Below are 13127 nucleotides of genomic sequence, written 5' to 3'. Positions count from 1 at the left end.
TTTCCCTTCCCCAATCCCATCCCCATTGCCTTCTTCAAAAGCTCACAGTTTATCAAAGCAAGCAGGCATTCTAGATGAATATATATAATATATATATATTATATATATATTTAAAGCTGAATTGCATCCAGCCAAGTTCTAACACCATTTCCAGATTCAGAATCCTTTTCAAAAGATATTTGGGGTATAAACTTAGAGGCAGATGCTGAATAATTGCTTAGATATCACAAGGAACATAGGCTGTGAATCAGAACACAGCTGGAACCTACCTATATAACCCTGTTCTCCATAGGGTAGAATTTAGCAATTTAGTAATAGAATTACTAAATTAGTAAATTTAGAATTTAGTAATAGTATCTCTATTACAAGGGGCCTGGTTCCTTATATCGCTTGTAAGCAATTTTACTGATGCTATGGCATCAAGGCACGGTGCCTTATAGAAGCTTTTATCCACTCATTTATTCCATGTGAATTGAGCACCTACTATAAACCAAACATTAGGCAGGGCACTAGGGAGATAAAGGCTAAGAAAAACAATTAAGGAACTCAAAGTGTAACAGAGGAAGCAGCACATAAGTGAATACTGCAGCTACTAAATTAAGAAGTGAGTGCAAGGCACAGCGGTGGTACAAGAGAGGGTCAACTCTATTAAGGATAATCAAGGAAACTTCACAAAAGAAGAAATCTTTGCATTGGGGTGTTAAGAATAAATAGAATTTTGCCAAGAAGGCTGCTGTGGGAGGGTAGGAAACCTTCCTGATCTGGTACAAGACAAGAAATTCCAAGTTAAGTAATTCAAGAAGGTGGGCACCCAGTAAGACAGAGAGGCAGAGGGAGGTGACTGGAGAAGGAGGAAGGCACTGGCTCATGCAGGATGTGGTGTGTCATGGTTGAGTAATTTGGATTTTATCTCACCCGTGATAGAGGGAGACTGTACCAGATTACCTGTGGTCCTCAGAGCCATTCCCACTCCTTCTATCCTCTCTCCTGTCTCTCAGGAATTGGAAATCTGGGAATACATTTCCTGGATCTCTTGTCAGCAGCGTGCTAGTTTCAAGTCCACCAATTTAGAACCCTGCCTGAGTTGGAATGTAGAAGGAAATCAAAGGCCACCATTACTCCTCCAATAGTTGCAGGCAACTGTGTGAGCTTCAGCAGACTTTAGGTTGTTCTCAGTGTTCTGCTGCATGTTCAGTACCTACGTTGGTGCTACAAGCAGCTGTGAGTTTTAGCAGTGGTTTTCTGAAGTCCTTAACCAGGGCGAAAATAGCTGCATCCCCAAAAAGCTTACTGTCACATCGTAGACCTACTGGCAAACTTCAGAGCCATTGACAACCTTCTCTGACCTACAGTCCTACAATTTTTCCAATGTTTTATAAGCATCATTTAGCAGTATTAAATCCATCCCTGCTTAAAATACTTCACGTGGTTTCTGTTTCCCTGATCCAAACCCTGACTGGGGCATTTTAGAAGACGACCCCTGTGGCTTTGTGAAGAAAGAATTGAAAGAGGAAAGACGAGGGTCAGGGAGATCAATAGATGGATTATTTCAACAATACAAAGGAGAGATGATGAAACAAAATTAGGACAATGGCAATAGAAACAGAAGAGGAGAATAACTTTTAAAATATTTAGGACATGTAACCACTTGGATGGAGGGGTTCAGGAAGGCCCTCAGACTTCTGGTCTAGGTGACTGCACTAATACTAGACAGGGAAGAGGGGGAGAAGGAGACTTGGCCAACATTACAGACGATGAGCTCAGTTAGAATATATTAAATCTGTGGTCTAGATATTTAGTAGGCAGTTGGCTAAAGAAGCCTGGGGGTGAAGGGATGGAGGCTGAAGGTATTTATTTTGAAGACTAGGAGCACAGAAATGGTCATTAAACCATGAGAGTGGGTGAAATTGATTAAGGAAAATGTGTAGCATGAACAAAAGTAGAAAGTTAAGAAATGATCCCTGGAAACCATCAACAGTTAAGAGCAAATATTAGAAGAGAATTCAGCAAAAGAGACCAAAAAGGAGTAATCAAGAGAGATAGAGGGGCTTCCCTGGTGGCGCAGTGGTTGAGAGTCCGCCTGCCGATGCAGGGGACACAGGTTCATGCCCCGGTCAGGGAGGATCCCACGTGCCGCAGAGCGGCTGGCCCATGAGCCATGGCCGCTGAGCCTGCGCGTCCAGAGCCTATGCTCCTCAACGGGAGAGGCCACAACAGTGAGAGGCCCGCGTACCAGAAAAAAAAAAAGAAAAAAGAGAGAGAGAATAATCCAGACAGTATGGTATTAAGCAGGAAGAGGTCATCTGAAATCATGGGTAAAGACATGAAGATGACATAATTTATAACTGGTAGAAGACATCCATTTAAAAATATAGGAAGGATTTGAACTGACTACCTAGATTCATTCAAATGTCATTATTTGTTCCTTCTCCACATGGGTGCGGTTTTATACAACATGAAAATGAAGGGATGTTCTTTGCAGCTTCACCTGTTCACTGGTTTTTTTCTCTTCCTCTATCTTCCTCCTTTATCCTAAAGGCAATTTTCCCTTTCTTCACTGCTTTATTCCCTCATTTCATTCCCTTTGTTCTTCTCAGGATGAAGCCGATGCATTTCTGCCTTTACAGATAAGGGTTCCTGCTCACATCTTCCAGATACCTAGTCTGCTTTTCTTTAGCCAGGCAGTCTGGATCAAAGCCCTGTGGATCCAATGCCCATGCAAGTTTGGATGTGGCCACTCACAGACTTATGGGTTCAAAAACTGTAAATAGACCTCTAGGACTGTGATGAAGTCAGGTTAATTGGTCATGACCAGCCTAGTTTTTAAATGAAATCCAGGAGAGTAAAATGGAATAGAAAATACAAGCACATGTTACTGGCAGCAAAGATAAATATTATTTCATGAAACATTTGTTTCAGTGATAGGTTATGTGTGTATTTCAGTTTTATGCACAGTATGTGTGAAGAGTCACAAAGTCACATAATGGAGCAAAGTCTCATAAATATAAGATGAAAAAGAACTACCAAGGAGGATTGAGTTCTACCTTAGTTTACTTTTACAGGCAAGATCCCAGGTGCAGGTAGTTTATTTGGAAAGTGATCCTGGGAAAGAAAAGGTAGGGAGTAGTGAAACAGAGAGAAGGAAGGTCAAAGAGCCCATAAAGTGCGTGTAATGTGCTGGCTACCACTGTGGGCAACTGGTCTCCATCTAACTGGGGACACATGAAGGAACTGTGTAGAATGTGCCTCAGAACTGACCAACTAGAGCAGAGGTTGGCAAACATTTTCTGTAAAGGGTCCAATATTCAACATTTTCCTCTCCGCAGGCCGTGCAGTCTCTGGTAACTACTCAGCTCTGCCACTGTAGCATGAAAGTAACCGTTGGCAATATGTAAATGAATGGGCATGACTGTGTTCCAATAAAACTTTATTTACAAAAACAGGCAGGCAGGATTTGACCCATGGGTCAAAGTTTGTCAGTCCTTACACTAGAGTGATAACCTTCTCTCCATTGCTGAGCGTGCATAGACAGAGAGAAAACAGCACCAATGGATGTTCAGCATGTTTGATGCAGAACACTGGACAGCAAGGACACATGGGGGTGTGCTGGAGTCAGACGGACGAAGGGGATGCGATGGAGTGTATCACAGATGCTGCAAGTTGAGATGAGGAAATTCTGGAGAATAGATTCACATACTCACATCTTTGCTGAAATGGCCTCACAAGGCTCTCCTAAGTCCTAACTCATTTTTCCATACCACCTTTTTCTCTGGAAATGCTAAAACTTGGTGTTTTTATATTCAGCATGACCCATTCCCTACGGAAATTAGTAGTTGCATTTTAGAGAAGTTTTTTCTTTTACTTCTTTAAAGTTAACTGTGTGTTCAGCTCTCATACCTAGCTTGGCACAGACTCTACCATTTCAAATCATTTTCTCTTAAGACTTTCCACACAGAGGAATCTCACCTAATTATTCTTACACAGCCTAAAAGACACAGTCTCTCTTATGCTTTTAAGCTCATTTTCTTTTCCACACTCTTTCCTTTTTTCCCCAAATGGATACATCCAATTACTCTCCTCTTGGGTGTTTTAATTTCACACATTTTTGTATACTTAGAAAGACCATAGATTGCACTACATTCACTGGCAAATCATCAAAAAGCATTTAGAGGCAAGACAATTTTTGTAAAAACATATCTTTTGTAGCAACATAAGCATAAGATCATTCCTTGTTTTAAACCACATAACTAGAGGAGAGAAGGAAATGAGATTTCATGATTTGAATTCTTTTTAATGACTTTTTAATGTATATAGCATTTTTACAGCTCACAGAACTCTTTCTCACTGAAGTCGTGTGATTTATACATTTCCTTATTTGATCCATAGGGAACCTGAGACTCAGAGGTTAAGTGCTTTGTAAACTTAACACAGAAAATCAGTAACAAGACTGGGTCTACAATCCAAGCCCCCTTTATCTCATTATTTTGTATGTGAATTATTCACAACTTTCCTGTGAATTACAGAAATTTTAAGGGTTATTTTTATTTTTATTTTTATTTTTATTGGCTACTAACTTCTCACAGGGACTTTATAATACCATGTCATTCAACTTTCTCCATGTCTAGATATTGGCTATAACTGCTTGAATGTTTTTTGCTTTTGTTTTAATGCAGGTAGGTCCCAAGCATGGTAGGTTATTTGCAAAGATGGCTACAAAACCTTTTATCCCTGTATGCTCATGACTTTGCCATTCTTTCTAGTGAGAGAGTCTACGTCCCCCACCCTTGAGTCTTGGCTGACCTTGTGATTTCCTTTCAACAGTAGAATGCAGCAATGTAACATAGTGGAACTTCCAAGGCCAGGCCTCAAGATGCCTCTTGAAACATGGTGATGCCATGTGAGGGAGCCTAGCTCTCTTGCTTGAGGATGAAGGACCATGGGGAAAGGGTCCCAGCTGAAATTCGATACCGAACAGCAGGTGAGTGAAGCCACCTTGAACTATCCAGCACCATTCAAGCCTCCAGGAGACTGAGCCACATGAGTGACTCAGATGACACCAGTAGAAGTGAGCAGTTAAGCTCATCCCAAATTGCTGACCCAGACAAGGATGAGCAAATAAAAACAGTTGCTGTTTTAAGCCACTAAGTTTGGGGTTTATTTGTTATGCAGCATATACATAACTGATAAACTAGTGATGAGGGATTTCATGGCCCATTATTTTGAGGAAATAGTGGAGATTCCCCAAAGATCTGAAGCCATCTTTAATGCCCCAGGGAATGATGAGTTTCCTCCATTTTTAAGGGATGCTCTCTCAATTCCCCAGGCTTATTGCAGAGTAATGGGATGTTAATAGATAAATAGCATATGCTTATTATATTAACGTCTCACAGAACTGCTCGAGCTCACCATAGGAGCGATTTCTGGGAGCCAAATTTCTATTGCTTGACTCTGCCCTGGGGGCCATAATTAATTAGTCCAAGAATGGATATCCAAGAATGGATACTAGTACAAATTGGGCAAGTTTGTCTCTCAGTGGTGAATATGAAATATTGAATGGAAACCCAGAGACTGGAAATCTTTGAGAACTGAGTCTGTTTAACGGTATGACTCTGGAGGAAAGGCTATGACTACTCTGAGGTCCCCAGAGACACACCGGTCCCCACCCTTCCTGAAGAGTGGGTGTTCAACTCCTCATTAGACTCTGTGACATAATTTAGTATTCATCCAATAAATCCCCTTTCCCACATAAGCTGCCTTGAGTTGGTTTTTGTTCCTGGCTCCTAAAAAATAAGTCTAAATGCAGGTCCCAATCCCACCTTTGGCTAGGTAGAAGCCCAAGGCTGGCTCTATGGGTTCCTCGGGGGGGGGGGTCTCATTTTATAGTGAGATCAGAAAAGCTGGTATCTTACATTTCTTCATGGTTCCACCTACTGCCCAGATCAGTGCTAACATCAGATATAAGCAAGTCTCTGTCAATAATGATTTCACTGATGAAAGCTCTCCCTGTCCCTATCGCCCATGCTCTTATCACATGGACATCAACCCTGTGCTGTCAGGATCAGCCTTAGTGGTGGCACTAGGAGGAAGAAAGTGTAGATGATGATACCTGCAATTGGTTTCTTAGGAAACTGGGCATTTGATGGTCTGTGGCACCAAGTACAAGGTCTTTTCTCCACTGCCCACCAGGGCAGCTCTGGCCATTCTATTTCTTTGTTCCCTGTGACATCAAAAATCTATACCCCTCTACAAATTACTATAATATACTGATTTTGTATGAGAAATCTTAGTTAAAAGAGCTGGGATCTTACATAATTACCACAGTTCAGGGCCCAGAAAAAAGGCTGCAGGTAACAAAATCATTTTCTATTATATTTGTGCAGGGAAAGGTGAATGCTGTTGAACAGCTCCTGAGGGCATCTTGTTTTCAGTAACAGCTCACACAGTCATGTGGCTAAATTTCACCTATTTCATTCAGGACAAGTCTGGGAATTGTTTCGGTTTTGTTACTGAAAAGGGAAAATGATCTTAGAAAATGTCCAGCAAATAAGCATTACCGAACTTTACAATGTCATGGTAATTTCTGCAAAGGCTGAATCAAGGATTAAAGTTAGGTGTCCCATGGGCAGATGTCGTGCCTGAGTCTCTTTTTTGGTTCTCTGAAAAATACGAACAAGGCCTTTGAGTGAATTTAAATCTAAGGAAGTTGATATCTTTTAGAAAATAGTTTCAGGTTGTGGCCTACAGATTGATAGTGAATATTCACATTTGGATAAGAGCAAAATCCCTGGTTCTTGATCATATTCGAATCTTTTCCTCCATTTTCAGAAACCAAAGAGTTGAGTTTTCCACAAAAGTTATTGGTCTAAAGAAACAAATCAATTTATTCCAATTTCTTGTGAATTCGAAAAAGGAGAAAAGGGACAGAATTATACAAATGTAAAAATGGAGATGATCTCTTAATCCCATTCTATAAATAAAAACTTGCATAGGTTTTAGTTTTAGTAATCCTAAAGAAAACATACTTCATATGTAAAATATTCAAGTTAAAAAACAAAATCAAACAAAAATCCCTAAACTAAAGCTCTCCGTTTAGCCACACTCATTAAAGTTAGAACCATTTCCTTAGAAAGGAGCAATTATCTACTGGTAGGACCTTGTGTTACTTAGTATGTAAATGTCTATGCTTGAGTATCATAGGCAAAGATTACATAGATACCAAAAAGACTCCAAGAAAGGAGTGAATTTGGTCATTGGCAACTGCCGTTTTTTCAACAACCTATGCTCATGACCTACGAGTCATTTTTCTTTTTCTCGTTTATTCACTCACTCCCTTGTTCACTCATTCATTCAATAGCATTTACTAATGACTGCAGTATACCAGGCAATGTACTAAGCACTGGGGATGAAGAGAATTAAAATACAGCTCCTGTCCTCAAGAAGCTTACACTCTGATCATGGAAAATTTCCAGTCTCATCCCTTACATCCAATTGTGAAAATCAATGTAAGTCTCTTTTCTTTCCATCTCTTCCTTGTCTCCACCATGATTAAGGTCATTAATTGATGGCTGAATGGTTAAAGTTGTTTTCTAGTGGAATTCCTACATCTAGCCTCTTCTCTCTCTGCAAATTCTTTATACCACTGCTTCATTCACCTTCCAAAAAGATTGTTTTGATCATGTGATACCCTTGTACACATATCGTTAGTGGCTTCTCGTTTTCCCCAGAAAAAAAAAGATAAATTCCACAACCCAACTGTTATCAGTATAACTAATAATTACTACCATTTATTGAAGGCTTACTGTGTGCCAGGTACTGTGCTAAAGACTTTATACACATTATGTCATTTACTCCGCATGACAACCCACTCAAGGCAAGAATTATCTTCATTTTATAAAACAAACAAACAAAAAATGATGCTAAGAGGTGATCACTAACTTTCCCAAGGTCTCAGAGATAATAGGTAGCAGATTAACTCCAAAGCCCACGCTCTTAACCACTATACTGAACCGCCATTCTGCTCTTGAGTCAGTCTCAACCCTGTGCAAGTGTGCTTCTGTACCTTTGTTCCCCCTGGGTCCCCCATATGATATGTCCTTCACTTTCTCCGTGCCTTCCAGGTTCTACTGACACTCATTCAAAGCCCAATTTAAGTCCCCTCTCCTCTGTGAACTCTTCCTAGACCACGCTAGTCTGCATGGATCTCCTCATCCTCTGAGCTCCTATAGGGCTTATTCTCTCTACCACTCATTTGGCATTAAGATGTCCCATACCACATTTTTAGAGAAATATCTCATATGTCTCAGGCCCAACAATGAAAACCCCTTGAGAGCACATGGTGCTCAAGATACTTAACAAATACCTGTTGGTTTTGTGGTGCTACACATTTAACAGGCACACAATAAATTAATACTGTGTGAGAAGTGAAGAGCTTGGACATTAAAACAATGAGGGAAGACTGTCACTAAGTATGAATGATTACAATGCACATAGCATTCTCTTGCCATGACTGGTAGAAAAGGATCACGCTGGAGATGCTATATCTCCCTGTCCCAGCATTCCATAAGGAACAGAAAGTTATAGGGGAGTTATAGGGGTTCCCCAAATCTTGCCTGAGTAGTCAGACAAGGGAGTATTACAAAAATCTCTGACCTGATCCTTAATTTGAATTAAGATTTATGTGGAACTTAAGTCCCAGAGGCTTACCAAGCAAGCTCCAGGGTAGAAATGGTGGACTTCCCAAACATTTGGCAGCAATGTAGTTTGGCTAAGTCTGAGCGGTATGGATGCTGAGGATTCCCACCCTCTCCTCAAGCTACAGGAAATGGTTTTCATTACAGGTCTAATCTAAGCCACACGGAGGGACCACAGAGCTCCTCAGCCCACCAGCCATGTCCTTCCACAATGAGCCCCTCCCCACCCAGCACATGGCAGGACGTGACGACCACCCTCCACGTCATACCTGGAGGTTAGCCAGAGAGAGGCTGCCAACTGGACAGTAATCTCCAGTGAGAAAGCCTGGCTGCAGGCTGCATGTGACCAATTGCTCCAAGCCATTCTTACCTTTGTGAATTAGTGGCAGAACAGGGTCCATGCCTTCACTACTTTGCTAAGGATAAAATGCCAGCCAGTGACTTGACAATGGAAGATTCCGAGTAAAGCCTCAGATGCCTTCAGGTAAGCATTATATTTTCTGAGAAAGGGAAGAAACAGAGGGAGTTGTAGCATGTTGGATGCACGTTCTCCGGAAAAGAACTGATGACACGCTACAGTTGATATTAACCTTTTCTGTTTTTAAAGTGGTGTTTCATAAATTTCCGTATAATTCCAGCCTCTCATCAATCCTAGGAGATGTCTCGGGCAGCAGTAAGTGTCCTCCATTGTACGCACGTGGTAACAACAGCCCAGAGCCTGGCCGGAGATCCCAGCGCTGGTGACAGGCAGCACCAGGGCTAGAACGTCTGTGCCTCTCACACTTGCTCTAGTGCCCGGCCAGTCTCAGCACACTGTTCTTTCCTGAGACTGAAGAAGTGGAATATGAAATGGCTTGGTTTGGTTTGGTTGGCTTTGCTTTTTTTTGCTTCCATTCCTGTTCTGACTTTGTTCCCTTTCTATCCCTTCCCTCCCCCTCCCCACTGCCCCCCACCTTCTCAGATGCTGCTTCAGTTTCTGCTGCAAACTTCCCAGCTTCACAGCCAACATTTGGAGCTCACAGATTACAGAGCCATGGCCTCAGGCTGCCTGTTGCTTCTTCTCCCGGTTGGGTGAATGATTTTTTTTTTTTTTTAATGGAGAAGGGGTGTTTGTTAGAGAGAAAGAGGAAAGAACTGAATAATTACCAAATTAACATCAATTGGTGCTCACCTAACAGCGCCATTGAGACCCCAAATCATCTCAGTCTAACTCTTCAGGTTTGTGATGGACAAAGAGACATTTTAGGGGTCAAAACTCCAGGGTAAAATGCTTCCGGTGTTACAGTGTTTTGATTTACCTGACTGGTCAACATCTTGGCATGTAATAATCAAAAACACTTTAGACAGAGTTCTCGAGTGACTCCTCTCTTTTACTGCCAAGTTGTGAGGGAGAGACACCAGAGAGGGGGCGACATGTGCCGGGAGCCGTCAATCCGGCCTCTGCCTGGCACTAAATTCACACAAAGCACACACCGCACAGATGAGCAGCAAAGAGAACAAGGAGACATCTGAGGGCTACGCTGTCATTCTACTCAGAGGGAAAAGAGTTCTGAAATTGTCAAAGGGAAGGCCCTAGTCTGGGCCTCTCTTTTTTTCCACAGCAACATTGTTCAGGCGACTCTCACCATGATACACGCTTCCACTGAGCTTCTCGGGGTCGGGGGGAAACAGCGACTCGGGCCTCCAGTGCTTCACCGGTATTAAAGATTTTACCAGCTGCACGGAGTGTTCCTGTGGAATCCAGCTATGGCTGTCAGGCTAAGAAGAGAAAAGAGTCACTGTCGTGAATCAAGTAAATAAACATGCCGGGGAAACGCTATGGCAGCAGGTAACACTGAGAGGAGAAATGAGAATTGGTACGATTTTTCGTGCTAGCGTTCTGATTATAATTATACTTGAAGAGCAACTAGCAGGAACAATATAAAGGCAAAGTTAATTTCAGATCCCGGGCTTGCTGCACAGCTCCTGGATGATTTGAAATGCAATGTGATCGAGAGTCATGTTTCAACCGTGTGACAGGGAAACTTGGAGGTGGTAAGTAGCTGCTGGGAGGCTCGTGGGCAAATGGGAGTTGAGCATAGAAAGATTTTTTTACTTTAGAGAAACCTCACATAGCGTATCCTGTTCACCCTTTGAAGCTAACATTTACTGAAGACTTATCGTGTGCCAGGTACTCTGCTAATTGCTCTCATGAGAATTATCTCCTTTAACGATCACAACAACCTGTGTGGTAGGTACTGTTATTGTTTCCATCTTATAGAAGCCATACAGCTTGCAAAAAGTGTCTTAGAATTTGAACCCAGAGGCTTCCCTGGTGGTCCAGCGGTTAAGATCCTGCGCTCCCAATGCCGGGGGCCCAGGTTTGATCCCTGGTCAGGGAACTAGATCCTGCACGAAGCAACGAAGATCCCATGAGCCGCAACTAAGACCCCGTGCAGCCAAATAAATAAATAAATATATTTAAAAAAAATTCTCTTAATAAAAAGAAAGAATTTGAACCCAGCCCTCTTAGCTCTAGAGCCAAATCATCGCGCTATTGTAGATTACACACCCTTCCATTTTCTGTCCTTCGATGAGACAAGGAATCACGTCCCACTACCTGCACTGACTGACACATCCATCACTAATGACATCCATCACTAAGGACTAATGACAGGGCCCATGGTTGCTGCCCCAGTGATCCAGAAAGGAGACAGTGGCTACACCTTCCCGACACACCTGGAGCCCCTCCCTTCCCACCCCCGTGTATCCGCACTGGTGGGAACCCTCTCCCTTGCTGAGTCCAGGCCTCACAGCAGAGGTGCTCTCATCCTTCTTCCCAGATCAGAGCACTGAGAAGCACACGCTCAGGTCCAGCTTTGAACCACTACTCTTACCACCACCCAAGGAAGCAGAATGGCTCCCACAGTCACTTCCACGACTCTACGGCACTCAGCGTCTCCTTCCTCCTCCTGCCCTCGAGCTAAAACGTGCCCAGGTTCAGACTCACTAAATGTGTGTATGAAAACAACCTTCATTCACATAAACTGTACCAAAGGCTGAGCTTACAGGATCAACGAAGTGAGGAACAAATTTGTCCTACATTATGCGATGCTCTGAGTGCTAACATACTAGGTGTACGTGCACGTGGCAATATGAAAAGATGGAGCTCACTGTTAACCACTGCAAGTCCTCAGATTAGAGGAAGATGAAAACCAAACCAAACTGCCAGCATAGGACTAAAAGGAGAAATCCCCATTAACTGCAAAACACAGCGTGCTTGCTGACTGACCACAGGGTCCTGCGATGCCGTGTTACTGATCTCATTTCCAAGCCTATGGAAATATTTCTTGGAGAAAGCTTTATAGTGAGAGTTAATGGGACAGTAGCCTTGCCGTTAAGGAAAAGTCTTATACATATAACTTGACTAGAATACATTTGTATCAGTTTAAGAGCTTTTTGGTTCCAAATGACAGAAGATCCAACTCAAACTAGCTTGGGTAAGAAGGGCCCTTGCTAGCTATGTAACAGGCCTAGAGCTGGCTTCTGGCACAGACTAATCCAAGGGCTCAAACTCCGTCACCAGAGCCTGTTCTCTCTCCACGCTGGCTTCCTCTCTCCTTCATGTTGCTTTCATTGTCGGTGTCCACTTGGTGGCAGGAAAGATTGTCAGCCACTTCCTGCCCTGCACTCTCTGGAGTTGGAGGGGAGTTTGAAGGATAACTGCTCTGGGCTCCACTCTGATTGGCCTGACGTGTTTCAGGTGCTTATCCTTGATCGCATCCCTGTGGCCGAGGGGTCTGAGTGTATTCTTTGGCCAGGCTGAATCACATGCCCACCTTCCGCAGGGGCTGTGAGACAAAGGGTGAGTCTCCAACAGAAATCTGAGGAATTTTTTCCAAAAGAAGGGGGAAAGGAGGCCTCAAATCAACAGATGTCCTCTACAGTCTCTCTTCATAAAACAGAAGTCCCTGTATGCTTTTATTAAAATGATTCAGTGCCAACGCCTTAAACACTTGACTGTGAGTACACTTAAGCTCCCCCCTGCAATGTAACATTCTTAGATGGACCTAAAATATTAGCACATATTTTAAAGCTTTGGCTGCCCACTGGTATGAATATGATTGCAAAAATTATATAGGTCTAAAATTAAAAATTAAAATCAAAGACCAAGACCAAAGAATCTTGTATTTCTATCTCAGATTGGCTTCTAAGTCATGAAATGTCATCCTGCTAAATTCAAGTAAACTTTCTGTACTATTTTTCCACTGGGTGTTATGTGAGGGGATTAATTTGGGGGGAGGAGACTTGCAAAGACTTTATGGTTGTGCGATAACCAGAGAATAATTACCTGGAAGCATTTAGCCGACATCCCATTGGAAGCAAGGACCGCTGTCCGGTATGGTTCTATGAACACACCCCTGGGGGAGCTGAGTTATCCATATTTGCCTGTTCTTT

This window comes from Mesoplodon mirus (assembly GCF_964341445.2).
Source record: "Mesoplodon mirus genome assembly, chromosome: 11".
In the NCBI taxonomy this organism is placed as follows: Eukaryota; Metazoa; Chordata; class Mammalia; order Artiodactyla; family Ziphiidae; genus Mesoplodon; species Mesoplodon mirus.
Note: the sequence above shows the minus strand (reverse complement) of the source record.